At 41.5% G+C, this 22,161-nt stretch overlaps 1 protein-coding gene across 3 annotated transcripts in view; it reads left to right on the top strand.

The window, feature by feature from the left end:
• Positions 1 to 970: 970 nt before the first annotated feature.
• sult5a1 (sulfotransferase family 5A, member 1) overlaps positions 971 to 22,161 on the top strand; it is a 33,267-nt gene continuing 12,076 nt past the window's right edge. Inside the window, exons 1-3 of one of the 3 annotated variants that reach the window (XM_048621526.1) lie at positions 971 to 1,164; positions 3,646 to 3,943; positions 21,771 to 21,869. The gene's annotated coding sequence lies outside the window, so the exon portion shown is untranslated. Of the gene's footprint in view, positions 1,165 to 3,645; positions 3,944 to 20,939; positions 21,870 to 22,161 lie in introns of those variants that run through there. The other 2 variants (XM_048621528.1, XM_048621527.1) reach the window with 2 other exon arrangements.

The raw sequence follows: 22,161 nt of genomic DNA on the forward strand, positions 1-22,161 counted from the left end.
TCTTTAACATATTCAGTAGTCTTTTAACAAAATCAAAGCTGATTTTTGTGATAGTCTTATTTTTTAGTTTGAGTCCGTGGTGACAAAACTCACATCAAATTCTATTGTAGTACAAAGTGCAAATGTCATAGTGACATTAATGTCATAGACAAAGATCCCAATAAAATTAACCAGCAAATATATTTTTGCAGTGGTGATACCTGGTAAAATCCATATTGCATGTTATCAAAGAACTGACATAGTTGCTTTGGTTGTTTGGAGTTAAATATCAAGACATAGTACTCAGCAGACAAGTGCTCAGTAACAGAAAAATAGTTCAAAGTTATTTGAAAATGAGTAGGCAATATTGGCATGTTTTACTGATAGTTGCTGACATCAGCAACTGTCAGAAGACAATATCACATGATCTGAGATTAGATTAGCCATCCACTCCACATTATAGATTGCTGCTCAGACATATTTCAATATCAAGATAACACGGCAGATTAATGTCACAATGTGCATAAGCAATTTGGACATAAGCCTGGGTATTTAGCACAATTTACTAGGTGGGTTAGCCATGGGAAATGCAGATTTACAGGGGTAGGGTGGGGATGGTCTTTGGAGGGATGGTGTGGACTGAATGGCCTGTTTTTGCACTGTAGGGATTGAGTTCAAATCCTGTGGTTAATACTTTAAGCTAGTTTTCAAGTAACTCTGCAAATTCTTTCTGGATCTTCCTAATGTACAGAGACTGTATTAATTGCGATAGCAGCTCTCCTCTTAGGATCATTCATTGCTTGATCTACAAATTATAGCTACATTGGTTACTTGAATAGCCATAACTCTCAGATACAATTGGCACAATCTATAATTAAATGTACATCTTCCACTTTTCATTGAAGATCTGTTTTTTCTTTATTGCAGTAGAATGCATAGCTTTCTTTTTCCAATTGGCCTTGCTCTGATTTCATATTTTTCTCTTTCACAAAATGTTGCACTGATGTAACCACTTTACTGTTCAGTTCTGAATTGTTCCCTTAAAAATACAGACTTGTAGTAGCAGATTTCAGCCACTAGATGACATTCATCCTAAATAAGGAATGATGATGCTATATATGCCTCCCTCCAATATGGCAGCAAATTGGAGTCAAAATGGTGGAACCTGTCAACCATTGCATACAGGTAAGTTGTCTTAGTTTAGGAAATCACTTGATAGTATTTTAGAAGCTGTAAGCTTGATCAGATGGGCTCTATATCTAAACTAAGTGACTATTGCTCTTTACTTTTAATGCTATGAGAAGACTTTTGTTTTTAAGTGAAAAAGCTGGTTTGTGATTCAAATTGGCTTCTGGCTTTATTAAACTTAAACTAAGCAGAAAGAAGCTAAATCTGCTTCCTGGATTTTTTAAGTTGAACAACTGTAAACAGGAATTAGTGGTGTTGATTTTTCTAAGACTTTGAATTTCAAAGCTCACATCTAACTGATCTTCAGTGAGGGTTCTATGTCTGCCACCAATAACTTGGATTCACTTAACTGGCAATTGCTAACTATCACCTTGATACCATCATGATTTGCCATTATGTCTTGGACTTTTGCTTCCAGCAAGGTATTTGTATCTGACCAAACAATTCTTATGATAGCTCCTGTAACATTGGAACTAGACATGGGTAATTAAAAGAATCATCAAATGTATAGTCTAGCTCATTGTATATACATTACAACCAGTCATTTTTATGACTAGCCTAATACTAAGCTATTTGCTTACAAAAAAAAGGCACATTCCATCAAGTGCTTTAAGTGGTCTCAGTTAACATGGAGTCCAAGATCTTTATACCACCTAGTCACAAGCAATAAATGTTGTCAGGTCACATGTAATGATATACTAATATCTTGAGAGTGTCTCAAAGTTATACTGCAAACTAGCTGTGAGACATAACAGATATCCCCTATTAGCCTTTCAGAAGCCAATCACCATCCTTAATTAGACCTAGAGGGGCCACTTAAGTGTATATGCCTACTCCAAATTCTGTCAGCTCTTGTCGAGTACACTTCAGGGTTTCCAACCTGTTAGGTGGCTGTGGTAAGTACTATTGTGTCACAGCTTCAGGGACCCAGGTTCAATTCCAACCTTGGGTGACTGTTGGTCTAGAGTTTGTATGTTCTCCCTGTATCTGTGTAGGTTCTACTGAGAGCTCTGGTTTCCCCTATCAATCAAAGATGTGCAGGTTAGGTGAACAGGTCATACTAAATGGCCCCATAGTGTCCAGGGATGTGTAGGCTAAGTGGATTAGCTATGGTAAATGCAGGATTACCAGGGTAGGGTCTGGGAGAGGTGCTCTTTAGAGCATCAGTACAGAAGTGATGGGTTGAATAGCCTCTATCTCTACTGTAGAGATTCTAGGATTTCAGACCAGGAATGGGAAACACAAATTCAGAGCACTATTTGAAAATTGAAGCTGCACAATCCCTTAATTTCAAAATTTGAAGATATTCAAGGATCAGTGCAAGGAACCAACAGCTTTTAAAATTATTAATTCAATTTATATTTTTCAAGTTAGACAGGAGTTTCTCACTACTCTTCTTTTAATTCTTAACATAAATAGTGGCTTTTTTCTCACATCAGTCCTTTGATCTTCTTAACTTGAAGTAAACAGTAGGAAAATAAAACTAACTTACAACTAAAACAAGAATAACTGTCATCCTAAATGCTTACTTGACACTTTGTGTGGCATTAAAGTTATAGCATTGTTAAATAGATGCAGGATACTTATTTTCTCAAATTTACTTCCCTTTTCATGATTTCCACAAATACATGATTGACATGTTGCTGCTACTGTTTTTGCTAAGTTATATTTTGTCCTTCATTCTGTAACCTTGGGTTGGCAACTACACCATCATTAACATCACCTTGTCAGTGGCAGCTATCAATTACAAATACTGTTACATTATATGGCCCACATGATTTTCCTTTCACTGACCCCAGTGAAAAGGACAGTCCACCAGGCCATATATTAAAATTGGATATCACCCATCATATACTGAGTCAAAACTAATGCAATTTCCAAGTTGTCAGAAAAAGAAATTTGAAGTTCTTTCTGATATCTGGAAGTAAGGGAGTATCTGTAGAACTTGAGGTTATAAAACCCAACTTTAATAATGGACAGTGAAGTCTCATGCTTCTGCTTAAAACCAGGCGAATCAAGCCCAAAGGAATACCAGGGAGCAGTGGGAATTGGAACCTGCTTGTTTTTGGGTGGGGACAAGGGAAAAGTCAAGATAGCTGTGAAAATTCTTGTCTATGGTTACCAGTGAAAACAAAGCACAGAACTTTTTTAAACTATTCCATCATTACTGTAACTTCTAAAATGTGGTTAAATGTATGTTCTTATTAGTGGAGGAAAAAGCTGACTTTTATAGTAATATGTAACTTGGAATTAAAATAACTGCAAATGTAATGAGTTCTACTTGCATGCATTTCGATGAGTAAAGTGGATGAAGTTGTTTTGGAAACATGGTCAGTACCATTGTCAAGATGAAATCTTTGCAGACAGCTTGTGATGCCATTAGTCTTACAGCTCTCACTTCCTACTGATCTCCAGATGAAACTGATTAGGTCAAACCTTTTATGTACATGCTATTAAGCAATTTCTGAAGTCTTCTAGATCCTGGAGGCTTTCAGTGAAAGACAGCAGCATACCAGAACTTCAAGTTATGTGCAGAGGTCAATGTAGTAGCCATCCCAAAGGAGAAGGTGCTGGGGAAGCTGAAGTGGATAAATAATCTCGCAGATGGAATAGACTACAAAGTTCTGAAGGAAATTGTGGAAGCATTGGTGGTGATCTTTCAGGAATCAGGGAGGGTCCCAGAAGTTTGGAAATGGCTAACAAAACAACCTCTCTTTAAGAAGGGAGCAAGGACAGAAGACAGGAAACTGGCTGGCTAGCCTGACCTCGGTCATTGGTAAGACTTTAAGGTTTGTTATTAAGATGAAATTGCATGGTAAAAGAGGAATGAGTTATGGCTGACTCATGACTGGCTTTGTCAAGGAAATGTGGCAAATCTGTTTGCATTCTTTGAGCAGGTTACTAGCAAGTTAGACAAAGGAAAAGTCAGTGGATGTGATCTGTTTGGATTTCCAAAAGGCATTTGACAAGGTGTTGCACAGGGTGCTGCTAAATAAGATCAGAGCCCAGGTACTAGCATGGATAAAGGATTAGCTGACAGGCAGAAGGCAGAGACTGGGGATAAAGGGATATATCTTTAAGAATGACAGTCAGTGACTTGTGGAGTTCCACAGGTCAGTGTTGAGACCATAACTTATCACATTATACACTACCAGTTTAGATGAAGGAACTGAACCTTCTTGCTAAGTTGGCAGATACCACAAAGGTAGGGGACAGGTGTTGAGGAGACAGGAGGCTGCAGAAGGATTTGGACAGGCTGAGTGGGCAAATAAGTGGCAGGTGGAATATAAAGTGGGAAAGTGCAAGGTTATGCACTTTGGTAGGAAGCAAAGAGGCATGGACTATTTTCTAAATGTGGAAAGGCTTAGAAATTCTGAAATATAAATGGACTTGAGTCCTAGTTCAGGATTCTGTGAAGATTAACATGCAGGTTTAGTTTGCAGTTAAGAAAGCAAATACTATTTTGGCATTCATTGAAAGAGCTCTAGAATACAAGAGCAGGTATGTACTGCTGGGACTGCATAAGGCTCTGGTCAGACCACATTTGACACATTGCAAGCAATTTTGGGCCTCGTACCTAAAAGCATGTGCTGATGTTGGAAGGATGATCCTGGGGTTGAAGGGCTTGTCGTGTGAGGAGTGATTGGGGACTCTGGGACTGTACTCAATGGAGGTTAGAAGGTTGAGGGAGGATTTCATTGAAACTTTTAGAATACTAAAAGTGGATGTGGAGAAGATACCTCTAAGAGGGACTAGGACCCAAGGGAACAGATTCAGTATAGGGAAGACCCTTTAGAACTTGCACAAGGATGAATTTCTTCAGTTAGGGGTTTGAATCTGGAAACTCGATGCTACAAGGGCTTGGAGGCCAAGTCATTGAGTGTATTTAAGACAGATTCTTAAGGGGATCAAGGGTTACAGGGATAAGGCAGGAGAATGGGGTTGAGAAACATTATCCATGATTGAATCAGCAGAGCAGACTTGATGGGCCAAATGGCCTAATTCTGCACTTGTATGTTATGGCCTTATGGTATATTAAAAGGGGGCATGTTTGAAGCTGCGACAGAATTGTAAATGGATCAAAACATCCACCTTTACTTAACAGTAAGGTTGTGGTCAAGTACCATGGCTCAGTGGTTAGCACTACTGCCTCACAGCACCAGGGGCCTGGGTTCAACTCCCCCTCAGGTGACTGTGCAAACTCCACACAGGCATTCTCCCCATGTCTGCATGGGTTTCCTCTGGGGTTCTCCGGTTTTCTCCCACAGTCCAAAATGTGCAGGCTAGGTGGATTGGCCATGCTAAATTACCCCATATTCAGGGATTTGTAGATTAGATGGGTTTAGGACATGGGTCTGGATGGGATGCTCTGAGGGTCGGTGTGGACTTGTTGGGCCAAAGGGCCTGTTTCCACACTAGGGATTCTAGAATCAGGACTAGGTCAATCCATGTCATCTTTCAAGGGGAGTTAAGTACTGCTGGCTCATTATCATTCTCCTTGCCTTTCTTCATAGTACCTTCTCTTCCTTCAAGCTCATTTAACAAATGGCAAGGAGAACCTAATTACAACTACACACTGGAAATCTAACAATAGACATTAAAGCAATGACTAATAGTAAACAAAACATTTCCTTTTAAGATAATTCAGGAAAAAGACATTTAATATTTTTGTGGCACTGATATAAGACTTTTTTACATGGAGCTGAACGACATCCTGTATGAAGGGTGTGACATGATGGCAGATCTGGCTCCATTCATTAGGAGGTACAAAAATGGTTGTGAATTCAATTGAATGGCTTTCCATTCTATTACTCATTGTTACAGCTCCCATCATATCCTCTTTAGCTTTAATTAGTTTTTAAAATTCACTTGTGGGACATGGGTGTCACTGGCTGGCCAGCATTTTATTACCTGCCTCTAGTTGTCTTTGAGAAGGTGGTGGGGAGCCGCCTTGATCTGCTGCAGTCCATGTGCTGCAGTTAGACCCTATATGCTGTTTAGGAGGAAATGCCAAAATTTTGACTAAACAGTGAAGAATGGCGATATATTTTCAAGTCAGGCTGGTGAGCAGTTTGAAAGGGAACTTGCAAGTTGTCATGTTCCCACTAGTACACTAGTGTTACTGAGTGTCAGTGGTAGAGGGAGTGAATGCTTGTGGATGTGATGCCAATCAAGAAGGCTGCTTTGTCCTGGATGGTGCCAAGCTTCTTGAGTTTTGTCAAAGCTGCACCCATCCAGGCAAGTGGGGAGTATTCCATCACACACCTGACTTGTGCCTTGTAGATGGTGGACAGGCTTTGGGGAGTCAAAGTGAGTTACTTGCTGCAGTATTCCTAGCCTCTGACCTGCTCTTGTAGACACTGTTTATGGGGTGAGTCTGGTTGAGTTTCTAGTCAAAGGTAATATCAAGGATGTTGATAGTAGAGGGTTCCATGGTGGTAACACTGCTGTCAAGGGGCAGTGGTTAGATGGTCATTTTCTGGCATTTGTGTGGCATGAATGTTACTTGCTACTTGTTAGCTCAAGCCTGGATATTGTCCAGATCTTGTTGCATTTGAACACCAACTGCTTCAGTATCTGAGTCACAAATGGTGCTGAACATTGTGCAATCATTGGCAAACATCCCCACTTCTGACTTTATGATGAAGGGAAGGTCATGGAAGCAGCTGAAGATGGTTGGGCCAAGGACACTACCCTGAGGAACTCCTGCAGAGATGTCCTGGAACTGAGATGGCTGACCTCCAACAACCACAACTGTCTTCCTATGTGCCAGGTATGATTCCAACCACCAGAGACTTTGTCCCCGATACACATTGATTCCAGTTTTGCTAGGGCACCTTGATGCCACACTGTCAAATGCAGCCTTGATGTCAATCGCTGTCAGTCTCACCTCCCCTCTGGAATTCAGCTCTTTTGTCCATGTCTGAATCAAGGCTGTAATGAGGTCAGGAGCTGAGTGGCCTTGGCAAAACCCAAACTGGGTGTTGCTGTGCAGGTTATTTCTGAGCAGGTGCTGCTTGATAGCACTGTTTGACACCATCCATCACTTTACTGATGATGGATAGTAGACTGGGTCTGGGTTGGATTTGTCCCAACTCTTGTGTGCAGGACTGAAGCAACCCCACAGGCCAGTATCCTGTCACCAAGCCACCCTTACTTACACGTGGACTGTCCTTCACTTTAGTACTGCCTCATTCAGAGTGAACAGGACCTCTGACACTCCTGTTATGATCTATCAGCTGGGGCTTCCTGATTGGCTCCAATTAGGGAACTCAGATTCCATAAAGTCCACTTGGCTCTCCTTGTTACAATCACTACATCCCTCCCCTCTTGAGTCTGAGGACATGGGCTAGTCCTTTTTCTTGTGGAGCCTCCTGGTACATTTTAGCACTGGGTCAGGTTCCCCTGACTCCAGGCAGTGTGTAACACAAGGCACATCAATAGGAATTCATTCTCCTCTTCCAGCAGCAAAGGCATCAAGGTACCTACATCTGTCATGTCCATCTGAATCTGAGGACTCGTCAATGCTTGACAGAGGGAGAACCCATGGGTTCCTGCAGCCTTCCTGAGGGGTGAGGCAAGGCAAGTTTTGCTCCTGCACTGTTGATGAATTTGTGGCTTTCATATGATCCATGTACTTGTTCAGGACCATCGTACTGGTCCAAATTTTATGTCTCTGGTCCTGACCTCACTCTGACCATGACTATTATCCACGTGGGGTCATTTTTGTGATTCTTACACCAAATTTTGTCCCCTCTTTCAAACTGTTTCCCTCACTTGATGGAGTCTTGTTTGGCATTGGCATTCCTGATGCCATTTCACACCATCCCATCACCCAAGATCTGGGAAGATCCGATTTAATGGAGTCTTCTCCCAGCCATCCCCACAGATGTGGGCTAAGCTGCTGGTGGTAATTTTTGTCCTTGTTGGCACTCAAGCACTGGCCCACCAACATGGCCTTGTCTGCATCCTGGCCTGGCCACCAGACATAACCTCTTGCCAACATCTTCATTTTGGAGACTCCTGGTGGAGTTCAGCCAGTATCTGGTGGCAACCTTTGCTTGGAACAATCACTCTTGCTCCCCCATAATAACAAATAGTCCTTGACTGTGATCTGGTCTCTCCAGGTCCAAAAAGGTTCCAATTCTAGTTTTCCCCCATCACCACCAGCTGTTTCAGTTTTGAAAGGACTGGATCTTTGTGTCCAGAAAATGTAATATTATTGCAGATTCTTCATGGAGTTGCCACTGGTGGTGTATCTGCTAATGGGAGGCTGGTCAATACACCCGCATCAGCCACTTGGCCTCCCAGACAGTGTTCCAACTTGTAATTATTCACACTTGGTATTAGTGACCACTGCTGAATTCCACCTGAAACTATAGTCAGAACTGCCTTGACTTCTTTAAGTAGGAAGGTTTTAGTATCTGGTACCTCAGAACATTAGGTTCCTAATGACAGGAAAAGCTGCAGCTCCACAGGCTGTGAGGAGAATTAGTCACTGTTATTCATCTATAATGTCACTTGCCAGGAAAAAAATAAACACATTCTTTCTACATAATGGGCCCAGTCCTTGACAGCAGACTCAAATGAGTCAAGATTCCCAAATAATGGCATGATGTTAATGCTTACCCCAACCCAAAGACAACTGTTGCAAGCAGGTTTCTTCACTATTGTGCTTTACACTCATTACCACTGAAATTACTCCACAGATCATGACACTGATCTTTGCAAGTAATCTCTGAAGGAGAAGTAATCAGATGTAACATGTTCTGTCAACAAGTCACCCTTTACACATGAACCATTGATTTTAGTATGCCTTTTCAGAGTGGCAGTATCACTCCCACTCCTCATTCTTTGGTTGTGGGATCACTTAGCCCTGTCTACTTCTTGATTCTTATGTTTGGCAGAAAAGTCATCCTGTTTGGAGCTTCACCAGGTTGTACCTAATTTTTAGGTTTGCTTTGAGCTTCTCCTGGCATGCCCTCCTACACTTTCCAATGAACCAGGGTTGATCCCCTGGCCTGATGGTAATGGTTGTGTGGGGGATATGGCAGGCCATGAGTTTGCAGATTGTTAGAATACAATTCTGCTGCTGTTGATGACTCCCAGTACCTCATGGATGCCCAGTCTTGAGTTGAGAGCTGGTCACTGTTTCACAATAATGCAATACTAAATTGTTTTCTGACTTCCCAGGACAGCTTGTTCAGAAATCATATTTTTGATGCCACTCCTACTATTAACTTTAGTGCAATTAACCTGTGACAACTTTAGATTTGGTCAAGTTATCTTGTGGACTCTATGTTCTCTGAATTTTGGATATTTAATAATTGTCTCTGGCCAGAAATTCAAATTCTACACTCTATGGTCATGTAAACTTTATTGGTCCAGATATTTTTATCCTTGTCACATGGTAGCATTGTCTTCCTTTCGTTTAAAAATTAATTCTCACATTTACATGTTAAATAGAATCAAAGATGATTTTGCACAGCAAACAGTGCTTAACTTCAAATAACTATTTACTGAAGGAAGATCAGATGTAAATCTTCGATAACAAGGTGTAGAGCTGGATGAACATAGCAGGTCAGGCAGCATCAGAGGAGCAGGAAAGCTAACGTTTTGGGTCTGGACCCTTCAGAAAATCTTCCCAGCTTTGATTGTTTTAAAACACAAAATAGTATATGTATTCCATCTCAGTGTCAAAACATTGTGTTACATAGGCTCAACAAATGATGCCCTCCACTATTTATCCTTAATTTATAGAATTAACATACAGTTCATATAATCCTGTGTTTAAAAACAAAACATTTTAGAAAACAACTTGACCAACTATATCAATTCAAATCCTAGGTACAAGCAATCTTGACCATGCCATTGATCTTCACAAATTAATCCTAGTAAACTCTGAAGGAGAAGTAAGCACACATAAAGTGTCATCTGTAGTCCACAACTCATAAACACAATCAAAGGTATATGCTGCACAAAGTGCTGGAGCTGCTTCCCTAATACATTGTACTTTACGCATTTCACAACATGCTCTTAAACACTGCTGCTTTTTTGGGTCATGTGAGCAAGAATGTGGGGGAAAATTTTCAATCTCCAACTGTTTATATGCAACATGGTTTGTGCAGCATATATCTAAAGGTCTACAATGTTAAAGGTCCATGTAGAGACATCCTATGGCCCTCCTTGTCAGACGTCTCCATGTCCCAATTATGGAGGATGATGGCAGACTGGAATTTGTGTGCATTGTTACTCCTGGCTGATCATTGTTTCTGATTTTCCCCACATTGGGTCATTGGACCTATCACCAATGAACCAGGCATAGTGCCTCTAATCCTCTTAGGCCATGGAAGTGTTTGTGACCACAGGAACTATTAAGAAACATCTACATATGGAAGCTCAGGACAAACACAACCTCCAGCAGATGCCAAACTGTATCCAAATGGACAGTTTTCAGCACAGGGTCCCTTAGTATGTGAAGAAAGTGCAGGAAGCCTATAGTCTTTAGATTATGATAAAACATCCCCCAGAAAAGTAAGGCACAATGCTATTTACTGAATGATGATATTCTGGCTCTCTGTAACAGGAGTGTCATCTGCTGGAGCATTTGGGTTCAGGGTGTTATGGGCTGTACACACAGCAGTAAGAGCATCACTGCTCACTTCATTAATGAGAGGAATCTAGTCAGTCAATGTGATCCTTACAGCTACATCTTAGAGGCCTGCACCAGCTTCCCTGAAGCTTGAATAGGCCCTATATCCTTGAACTCTCAAGTTCCTGTTTCATGCCAAGGGGTAGAGACCTTACCAGAATGGCAAAACAACACTGGGAAACAAGGACTATTCTCTCCAACTATGCATGATGACTCAGTGACATAACCTCCTGACTGAGGCCAAGTGTAGGCATTCTTCCACTGGGGTCATCAAGGGACAAATTATTGACGACTTTAACATGAGGCTTCCGTACTTGCACAGCTCTGGGAGTTTGTTATGGTACTCAAAAGATGGAGTATGCTTATATAATCCTTGTATGATATGATCTCGACAAATGAAGCAAGCAAGAGGGTATGTGGTAGATAGTGAGGAACTGTGGAAGCAGGAGGAAGATGAGGATATTGTTCAGGAGAAATATCCCTTTCACCATTTTAGAGCATATAGGTGTCTGGGACAATAGGCCAGACAGTATTTAATGGCAACTACTTCAATTGGAATGGGGTTGTATGAAGTCATGATTCATTGAATGTATATGTATTTATTCTGAAATGCAAATGCTGCTTTTTGTTTATTTGTTTTTTCCATTGTGCAATAAATGTTACAACCTTTTGGAAGGTTTCACAAGATCTGATGCTCCCACTCAAAGACAAGGTTTTACATTAATAAGAGGTAGTAAGAACTGCTGATGCTGGAGTCAGAGATAACAGCGTGTGGAGCTGGAGGAATACAGCAGGCCAAGCAGCATCAGAGGAGCAGGAAAGCTGATGTTTCAGATCGGGACCCTTCTTCAGAAAAAAATTTTATTTTTTGTAGCTTTTATATTACACTGGGCACAACAGAAAGAGTGGCACTCCAGGCAGGATTCTAATGTCATGTGGCACAAAAGGGTAAAGTGAAAAAATATTTACAACTGTGAGATTCTAGGTATAATGAAGTGGATTAAGCAGAAAACCCCCTCATCTAAAATATTGGACAAGAGCCTGTACTTTTCTAATACCTAAAAACACTGGACAAAATCCTGAGCTCAGGCTCCAACGAACACAGAGCCAGAATGATTTCAGTCTGGGACTATTGTTCAGCCATTATGGCCACCAGCAGACCCTAACTGGAAGTTGAAATCAGTTACGTCCTTTTGAGATCCTTACCCAGTGGAAGGGTTTGCAATGTTTGAACTGGTGTGCGGCTGGGCTTTAAATATGGCAGTTGCAATGTGAACTCTGGAATGTCAAATCCCTGATGTGAACTTCTGAGTGTAAGGTAGCACCAGGCACCAGAGCAGAGTATGGTCCATGCTTAATGAAGTGAGCACCACACAAGTGTATGGGGGGAAAAAAACTTGCTACAGCTCACAGAAAGAAACCCTCTGTGAAATTCCTTGAAATTGACACCAGCCCCAGTTCTGAAACTACTGGGGAACTGTCATTAAACTGTAAATAAAGCAATGCCTGGAATCCATGTGCAAAAGAAGAAAATAATTTTTTTCTGATATTTTTGTGCTGTAGGTCTTTTTAAATAGCAATATTGAGAGAAGTTGTATTTGATTGTCAAAAATGATCAAGGTGAACAGCGTGGAAGGAAATTTTAGTTGAACTCCTTATCTAAAGCTTATACCACATTTTTTAAAAAAAAACTTTCAATGAATTTAATAGGGTTTCCCAGGAACCACAAAATGGAACCTTTACATTACTACAGGTTGCTAAAGTTACGAGGTTTATGGATAAAGTAGAAGTGAAGTGGCTGGGGGAATATACGTAATTACAGAATAATACCTTGGTCTTTTCTCAATAATAGGCAGATCCCTCTTGTCATTTACAACACATTAATAAATTAGTGGGGATGCACAACACTTGATGAGGTGTCTTTGTATCAGTAAAAATGAGTTGCCATCCTTTAATATCACAAATAAAAAGGGAATTCACAAGTACACAACATGTAAAATGGTTTTCTAAAAATTAGGAAAAAGAGCAATGCAGTGATCCACTACAAAAGTATTGCGGAGGAAGTTAGCTCAGAGCAAGGAATTAAAATTAGCTGGAAAATGGGGAAGTGCAAATATATTGCACATACAAAAACAAATAGCTGGAAAAGCTCAGCAGGTCTGGCACCATCTGTAAAATCAGTTAACATTTTGGGTCCAGTGACCCTTCCTCAGAACAAATCCATACTCGATACAAATATATTGCGTTTGAGTTAACCTCTAATCTGCACTGAAGGGTGATTACGGTTTGAGAAAGATCAGCTTGGGGTGGATAATATAATTCTGAACAGTCTCGCTCCACGTGATACAATGCTTGAGCAAGTGATGAAATTAATAGCAAGAGAATGAAGTAATGAATAATGAGGTGAAGACAATGATTTGTGTCAATCCAATGAATTTCTGGAGGAAGTTACAACTTACTCAAGATTGGACAATGTACGACCTTGAAGCAATGTAAAGGACAAGAATAGTTGTCAGAAGGTGGAACTGAATGTCTCCAGTCTTCATGGGGGAAGTGTGACCTTGGATGATATCAGCAGGTCACAGCATGATTGTCACTCTAACTTCTCTATGTGAGCATGAGAGGCACAAGAGGCAACAGAAATTCCCCCAGAAAGCTGGTGACAGTGATCCATGACCCTCTGCAGACTGAGGGGGATTATTAGTGGTCATGGGAACACACCAAAGAAATGAGATAGCAATATAATTTAAGATCTCACACTCACATCCTTCTGAGGAAGGGTCACCGGACCTGAAACATTAACTCTTTTTTTCTGCACAAATGCTGTCAGACCTGCTGAGCTTTTCCAGCAACTTTGTTTTTGTTCCTGATTTACAGCATCCGCAGTTCTTTCGGTTTTTATTTAAGATCGCACACTACTGCTCCACCCCGAAATATCTTCAGGTATTGAAAACTCTTGCTGTCAAACAATTGCCTTCTAGCCCTGATTGCAGTGTTAATTACCTGGGCCATGGAAACTGCATACCCCTTTCTCAGGGGTGCAGCGTACCGTCAGAATGCTCCATCTGACAGGGTACAGCTGAGGCCAGAGAGGAAGGTTCATAATCCAATGTTATGACCTGAAACCTCGGTGCTAAATGAGGGAGTACTGCCAGCTGAGACCAGCTTCTACCTAGATTTCAGAAATACATGTCAACTGAATATTAGACAAGAGTCAGATATTAATAAATGAGATGGGAGTCAAAATTGAGACAAGTGTTAGCCTTACAGCAAATAGGATGTGAACATTTCCAGTCAGAAATTTCTCCTTCAAGCCCTGGTTATGATAGCTGAGAACATCTGAATGCATATAATGGAGTTTTACCCAAGTTCTCACTGAATCAGAATTCTAGCAGCAGTGTTATATCACCTTCCATGAAGATTAATTCTTGTTCTGTTGGAATAGATCTGCAGTCAGTAACAAGCATAGAAATGGTCAGCTTGGGTGTTTCAGAAGCTGTAGATTGGCTTTGGAGAATTTGTTCATTGTGGAGAATTTGGAGCAACTGTTCATTGTGATAGCCTTTCAAAATGGGTCAATGGGTTTTGAATGAATTGGAGCTAGCAATTATCAAATTTCTAGATGGTTTTTTGTCCTTTGATTGCTGCTCGTGGGTTCCCAAAGGATATTGTGTCTGACAATGGACCTCAGTTTTATTCAGAAGAGTTTTCAAATTTCATGAGAATGAATGGAGTAAAAGACACGAGAGCTCCAATATATTTTCCTGCTTTGAATGGAGCAATGAAATGTACAGATCAAATTGTTATGCATGCTCTTGTTAAGCAAAGGTTTGATACAAATGGGAAGAAATGTCAGATCTCGATGAATTTCAAATTGGTGATGTTTTAACTTTCTTTCTGGTGATACACCTCATACTCCCGGCAAGGAGTATTTAAGTGCACACTGTGTGTTGGCAAGATTCTGGCTCAGTATCAAGTTCTTGTTGGCATTCTATGCACAGTCATGGGACATATAATCAACAGGAAGTCAGACATGAGGTCTGATTTCGTCTGCTCCAGATAGTTATCAAACTGTAAACATTTACATGAAAAACACGTTTTCAACTTCAAGTAGCAACAACAGAATATAAATACGCCCCCTCTATAACCATCCTAACAAATCGTTGAACAAGCATTTCCATCTCTGACTCGTCTCTTCCCTTCCTCAACATCTGTTTCCATTTCTGGGAATAGGCTGGCCATCAATATCCACTGCAAATCCACCAACTCCCACAGTAACCTGGACTATACATCCTCACACCCTACTTCCTGTAAAGACTCCATCCCATTCTCTCAGTTTCTCTACCTCCAATACATCTGTTCTGATATCACCTTCCATAGGGCAGCCTCAGAAATGTTCACTTTCTTCTCAGTTGGAGATTCCCCTCTAGCATGGATGACAGTGCCCTCCGCCATATCCAACCCATCTCTTGCACTTCTGCCCTCACCCTTTCTCTTCTCTCCATAACAATGATTTACTATCCCACCAGCATCAACATTGAAAGGATCATTAGCTGCCATTTCTGCCACTTCCAGCTGGATGGCACCACCAGACACCTATTCCCCTCTTCTCCTTCGTCTGCCTTCCGTGGGGCCTGAACCCTCCAGGACACGGTGGTCCATGTCTCCTTCACCCTCATGTCCCCACCCCCCAACTGCCACATGGCCACCATCCCTTGCAATATCACAAGGTGTAACACTGGTCTGTTGTCTTCCTCCTTCCTCACTATTCAAGACCCCAGACACATCTTCCAGTTGAAGCAGCGATTTACCTGCACTTCACTCAATCCAGTCTACTGTATTCGCTGTTCACAATGTGTTCTCCTCTACATTGGGCAGACAGAATGCAGGCTGGGTGACTGCTTTGCAGCATACCTACTTTCTGTCTGCAGAAATGACCCTGAGTTTCCAGTTGCCTGCCTTTTCAACATACCACCCTGTTCCCTGGCCAACATTTCTGCCTCATGCTTGCAGCAGTGCTCCAGCAAAGCTTGGCTCAAGCTGGAAAGACAGCATCTCATCTTCCACTTGGGGACCCTGCCACCTTCAGGACTCTATAAAGTCAATAATGTTTGGGCCTGAACATCTTTGTCCATGTCCTTTACCACCCTCACACCCCTGGCCCTGTCATCACGTGGGCTGCTTTCATCACAGCCAACCTATTTTCATCTACTAATGGTCCCTATTATCAGCTTTACTTTCTCCCCAGCACCCAATTATCCATCTCTTTGTCTGCTTAACTGCAATTCTCTATTTCTCTAAGCTCTTTCTATTCATCCAACTATCGTTTACCCCATTCCATGCACTGTCTTCTTCAGAACTAATGGTAGCTAGAAAAAGACAGTAGATTTGCTGAAGGGTAACTGGATCTGGAATGTTAACTCTGCTTTCTCTCCACAAGTGCTGCCGGACCCTCTAACTTTTTCCAGCAACTTTTGTTTCTGCAACAAATGGCTCTGTTTCCTACCTTGTGTAGCAGCCTCCTGGCTGCTAAAGCACAGATTGCTAACTTGGCCAGACAGCAAGGGATGCTGGGTACATTGGCCACATAAAACTCTAAAATCACAAAACCGACACAGTGGAAACACAGCAGCCAGTTGATAATGATACTAGCATAATGTAAAAGGCAACAGTTATCCTAGACAGACATACCCCCAACAATTTATCCACAAAACAAAGGAGGGCCCAGATAGAAAGGCACTGGGTCCTGCTACACAAAGAAACTAACAGTAGCAAGCCATCCATTGATTGACAATGTTTCAAACTGTTAAGTGTGTCTCTCCTAATTGGCTTGAATTATAGAAAGTTCTAGAAAACCATCTAAAAAGATATAAAAACAGGGTTCACCGGCTGACCGATCTCTTGGACTCTCTTGAATCTTTTGGAGGCCTTTGACGAGACTAGCATGGCATGATGCAGAGATCAGCTGACCATGCAAAAAGAGAGAGAGAGAGAAACAGAGGAAGAGAGAAAGCAGCTTCATAAACCCAGAGACAGAGCGACTGCGTAAATCTACAAGCTACTTGGGAAGTATTGTAAGATTAAGAGGCAAAATATGATTAGAGATAGTATGTTTAGTTATTGAAACTTGTTTCCTAATAAAAGTGGGCCTGTTTTGCATTGATACCGGTTCATGATCTTAGTGATTTGACGACTCTGATATTGTGGGACACCTGGGCAAATTCATTTCTAACATTCTGTTTGGAGTTGTCTAACTGGTTTTGAGAAGGAACTAGACAACACTTGTAATGGATTTAAAAAGAAATAACTATTTGAGGCAGTAAGGACTGCAGATGCTGGAAGCCAGAGTTTACAAGTGTGAAGCTGGAAAAGTACAGCAGGTCAGACAGTGTCAGAGGAGCAGGAAAATCAACATTTTGGGCCAAAACCCTGAGGGAGGGGGAGGGGAGCCCACATATAAATAGAAGGAGAGGTGGGGCAGGGGAAAGGGTAGGAGAGATGGTGATAGGTGGATGCACATAGTGGTTGATTGTGATTGGTCTGTGGGAAGGGTGGAGTGGATAGGTGAATAGGAAGATGGACAGCTTAGGTCTGGTCAGGAGGGGGAGGGCTGGACATGGGATAAGGCTGGGGGTGAGAATTTTGAAGCTGGTGAAATCAATGCTAAGGCCATTGGACTGTTAGTTTCCAAAGCGAAACATCTGGCCTCCTTCTGACAGTGGAGGACGCCAAGGATGGACATGTTATCAGGAGAGTGGGAGAGGGAATTAAAATGGATGGCAACCAGAAGGTCAGGTTTGTTGTTGCACACAGAGCGCAGATGCTCCATGAACCGGTCCCTGACTCTGCGTTTGGCTTCTTGATATAGAGGAGACCATATCATGAGCAACAGATACAATAGATCATGTTGGATGCAGTGCAGGTGAATCTCTGCCGGATCTGGAAGGATTGTTTAGGGCCTTGGACAGAGGTGAGAGGGGAGGTGTAGGGGCAGGTGTTGCAACTCTTGTGATTGTAGGGAAAGGTACTGAGTGTGGTGGAGAAGTTTATGGGGAGTGTTGAGCTGACGATGGAGCCACGGAATGAACGGTCCCTGCAGAAAGCAGACGGGTGGGGAGGGAAATATCTTTTTAATGGTCGAGTCTGATTGTAGGTGGCAGAAATGTTAGAGGATGATTTGTTGGATCTGGAGGTTGGTGGGATGGTATGTGAGGACTAAGGGGATTCTATCCTTATTGCTGTTGGAGGGAGGGGGTTTGAGGGCAGAATTGCAGGAAATGGAGGAAATGCGGTTGAGGGCATCCTTAATTACAGAAAAGGAGAAATTATGGTCCCTAAAGTAGGAGGATATCTGGGATGTCCTGGAGTGGAATGCCTCATCCTGGGAGCAGATGCGGCAGAAGCCCAGGAATTGGGAGTATAGGATAGCATTTTTGCAGAAGGGTGTTTGAGAAGAGCTGTAGTTAAGGTTGTTGTGGGAGTTACTGGGTTTGAAATGGATGTCGGTGGTGAGTCAGTTTCTGGCGATGGAGACGGGGAGGGAGGTGTCAGAAATAGTCCAGGTGAATTTGAGGGCTGGGTAGAAGGTGATGGCGAAGTTGATGAACTGCTCAAGCTCCTCATGGGAGCACAAGGCCGCACCAATGCAGTCATCGATGTAGCGGAGAAAGAGGTGAGGGATGGTGCCGTGTAGTTGCGGAAGAGAGACTGTTCCACAAATCCTACAGAGGCAGGCATTGCTCAGGCCATTGCGAATGCCCATAGCTACCCCTTTGGTTTATAGGAAGTGGGAGGAATCAAAGGAGAAATTTTTGAGACTGAGGACCAGTTCAGCCAAGTGAATGGGAATGTCAGTGGAAGGGGACTAGCTTAGCGTACGGGAGAGGATGAAGCTGAGGCCTTTTAAGCCTTCCATGTGAGGGATACAGGTATATAGGGACTGTACGTCCATGGTGAAGATGAGGCGTTGGGGGCCGGGGAATTGAACGTTTTGGAAAAGGTGGAGGACATGGGTTGTGCCACTATTTTGAGGCTATTGTTAGAATGATTTCCAAACATTTATATTTTAGATTTTACACTAATGTGCAAAGTAGATCAGGTGCAACTATAACAAAGGCAAAATCCTTACAATTCTAGAAATCTGCAATATTATCTGAAAGTGGCAGAAATATTTAGCCAATCAGTTTTTTTGTGGAAAGTGCAAATTGATGGGAGACACTTCAGTGAGACCAGGAGGAATACAAAGGGCAGCTTGGCGGCTGTAGCCACCATTTATTTTAATTCAAATTCTTCCCTGGTCAGAGGGTGCCTCAATGTAGAGTCTCCTTGAGGCACACGGTGACAGCGCGATTCGTCTGAGCTGCTTGTCCTCACATTGAAGGAGCAGGTTCAGCAACCCTGACCCTGCCATTAATTAGATCGTAGTCCCAGAAACAATGGCACTTTCAGGGAGATCTCACAGGTTAGGCTACCCTGGTAGCTACACCCAGAAATGATCCTTCCTGATGCTCAGGATTCAAAGAGGAAACGATTACACCCAATGTTTCAGGTTCATGATCTTGTGCCAGAATTGATGAAAGGTTTCTACAGATGCAGCAGCCTGATGTCAGGAAGGTAGTCCTGCCGGAACAGAATTCCGCTGTGGCATCATCACCAGCCAAAAGCGAAGGAAGCCTATCTTTGTGACAGTTTAAATTTCAACTTTAAACCGTTCTAGCCACTTCTATGTTTGTCAGCATCTCCCCACCATCCCCTTTCCCCCTCAACCACATAACTGGCTGCGTGTTTTCAGTAGTTTTTCTTTCAATGATCCTATTGCTGCTGTCTTTGGAACTGGGGAGGAATCCTGCTTTTTAACTCCTCGATGAAAGTATGAGACACAGCACCCGGTCTTTCAATTAGGCTCCCAATAATTTCACACCATGACCAGTGGGTAGCAGCTGCTGGTAAAAATGCTGCTGTTGCCATTTACAAACAGGCCAATCTCCTATTTCTTTACTTATTGTACTGCCATCTCCTTTTTGGCTTGCTCCATCATCCCATTTGTTATTAAATGATGCCTGCTTTGAACCTTAGCAAAGGTCTTCCCTTTCTTTCTTTATTTGCGTTCTCCCTGTCCCCACCTCTGCACTTCTTTATTACTTGTTACATATCTAACCATTTCTATTTAAAAACAAATAAAATGGGGGTTACTTAGCTCAGTTGGCTGGACAGCCAAGTAGATCAATGCTGACAGCGTAGGCTCAATTCCTGTACCAGCTGAGGTCACCATGAAGGCGCTGCTTTCTCAACACCACCAGTTATCCCTAATTAAATTCTAACATCAGATTTCAGGGAAATAGTGTGTTTATTCCTTGAATGTTATTGTGACCTTCGCTTGCAAGTCTGTTTTTATCACAACAGAGGAGAACAAGGTTTGATTAGACTTTTAAGCAGTCTAATTATAAGCAAGTCACAGGATCATTGATTTGGCCTGACTTCACAAAAAGACAGCTTCATGTAGTTCCGTCTAGCTTGAGACGTTTTGGTTCTTTAAAAGTCATGTGAAATAATCAATATCTGGCATACAGTTTACAATTGCAAAAAAGATACTGTTATGACCAGATAACAAGGTGTAGAGCTGGATAAACACAGCAGGCCAAGCTGCATCAGAGGAGCATGAAAGCTCCTTGTTATCTCAGATTCTCCAGCATTGGCAGTTCCTACTATCTCTGTTATGACCAGAAATGTTTTGCAGGTCTCTGCTACTGTCTGCATTATTTTGCTGCCAAGTTGAAACTATGAATAATTTAACCTATCCTTTTAACATTACAAGGTCCAATTATTAGAAATAAGTGCATAATAAGGTCAATTGCTCTCAAAGCAGGATCTCATTTAAAAATTACTATTCCTGCACTGAATATATTACTCATAGGTTTGCAGGCTTAATTTAGCACTTATTGCAGAGAAGGCCTCATATAAAGTTTCTGGAATTTTTAATAAATTTCAAAGGTATTTCTTCGAGAATTTTAAAGTTTTTTTTTATATTGCAATTAAAGGAAGCAGATAGGGCCATGTTGCAGTTTTGTTGTTCCTCGAATATGATTTTCATAAAATATTGACAGTATTGATGAGCTAAATATTTTCAGGAAGAGAAAACTGAGAATTAGATTATATACAAGAAAGGAGTGTAAACTTATGTACAACTGATCAAAGCAGTCTCTTGAGGCTGGCAAAAGGTTATTACAGAGAAAATAAATGAGCTAGAAACTCCAAGATACTATGAAAAGTAGAAAAACAAAAAGTTAGGAATGTAAATACAAAATTTCTTGGAAACATTAAAGACTCAACTGATTCAAAAGACATTTCTGGTTCCATATGGTACTAATCTGGAGATAATAGCACAAAGAATAGCAAAATTGGACAATTCTAGCACTTTTATATGTAACTTTTTTTTTCTATTCCTTTGTGGGATGTGGGCAGCACTGGCTGACCAGCATTTCTCGCCCATCCCTAGGTGACCTTGAGAAGGTGGTGGTGAGCTGCTGTTGTATCATTGATGGAAACTTGACAGACACGTTTTGCTGAGAGACATTTGATTCATCACGTGGGCAGTGGTAAACATAACTGCTGTGGCACAGCAAGACAATAGACATATAAAGAGGGGAAGCTTGAAGGAAGGACTTTGAAATTTAATTTTAAAAATGCAGAAATTCGATATCTGCTTCCTGTGTATAGAGCTCAAAATTAAAATTAATGTTTAATACATTTTGGTAAAAATAGCAGCACTTAGTTCAGTGAAAATTTCCAATACTTCTCAGCAACCTACAAGAAAGGTCACTTTCTTTTTATTGCTGTTATTGCATGGTGGAGGAGGCCCAACGTTGGAAAAACTGACCATGTTTGAAATCTGGCTGATGGTGTTGTGCTCTTGTTTAATGTAAATGTGTGTGTTTTTTAACCCGCTTTTCAGAATTATAATGTGAAAGACGAGAAGGAACATCCAGTGATCTTTGAGGGTCTTATTATCCACAGAAGATATGAACTGGAAGAATTGTTTTTGAATGTGAAGGTACTGTGATCGCTGTACTTAAAGACCCAGACTTTGTTCCATCAGAGAAATTGGTTCACTACGAGAGAACCACAAGAGTTCACAGAATTTCCAGTGGTAATGGTTTTGAAAACTCTTGATCATGACACTGTTTGAATTTGTTTAATCTGAGTTGGGGATTGAAACCACATTGACCTTACAGTACAATAAGCTATGCACCAAAAAGTTTTGTATGTCCTCAGAGGCATTGTAATTTCCAGTGACCTCTACATATAAAAGGCACTGAAATTTATGCGTAAATAGAAGGTTCCTC

The sequence above is a fragment of the Rhincodon typus genome, unplaced genomic scaffold (genome assembly GCF_021869965.1).
Source record: "Rhincodon typus isolate 14 unplaced genomic scaffold, sRhiTyp1.1 hic_rhity00000731, whole genome shotgun sequence".
In the NCBI taxonomy this organism is placed as follows: domain Eukaryota; kingdom Metazoa; phylum Chordata; class Chondrichthyes; order Orectolobiformes; family Rhincodontidae; genus Rhincodon; species Rhincodon typus.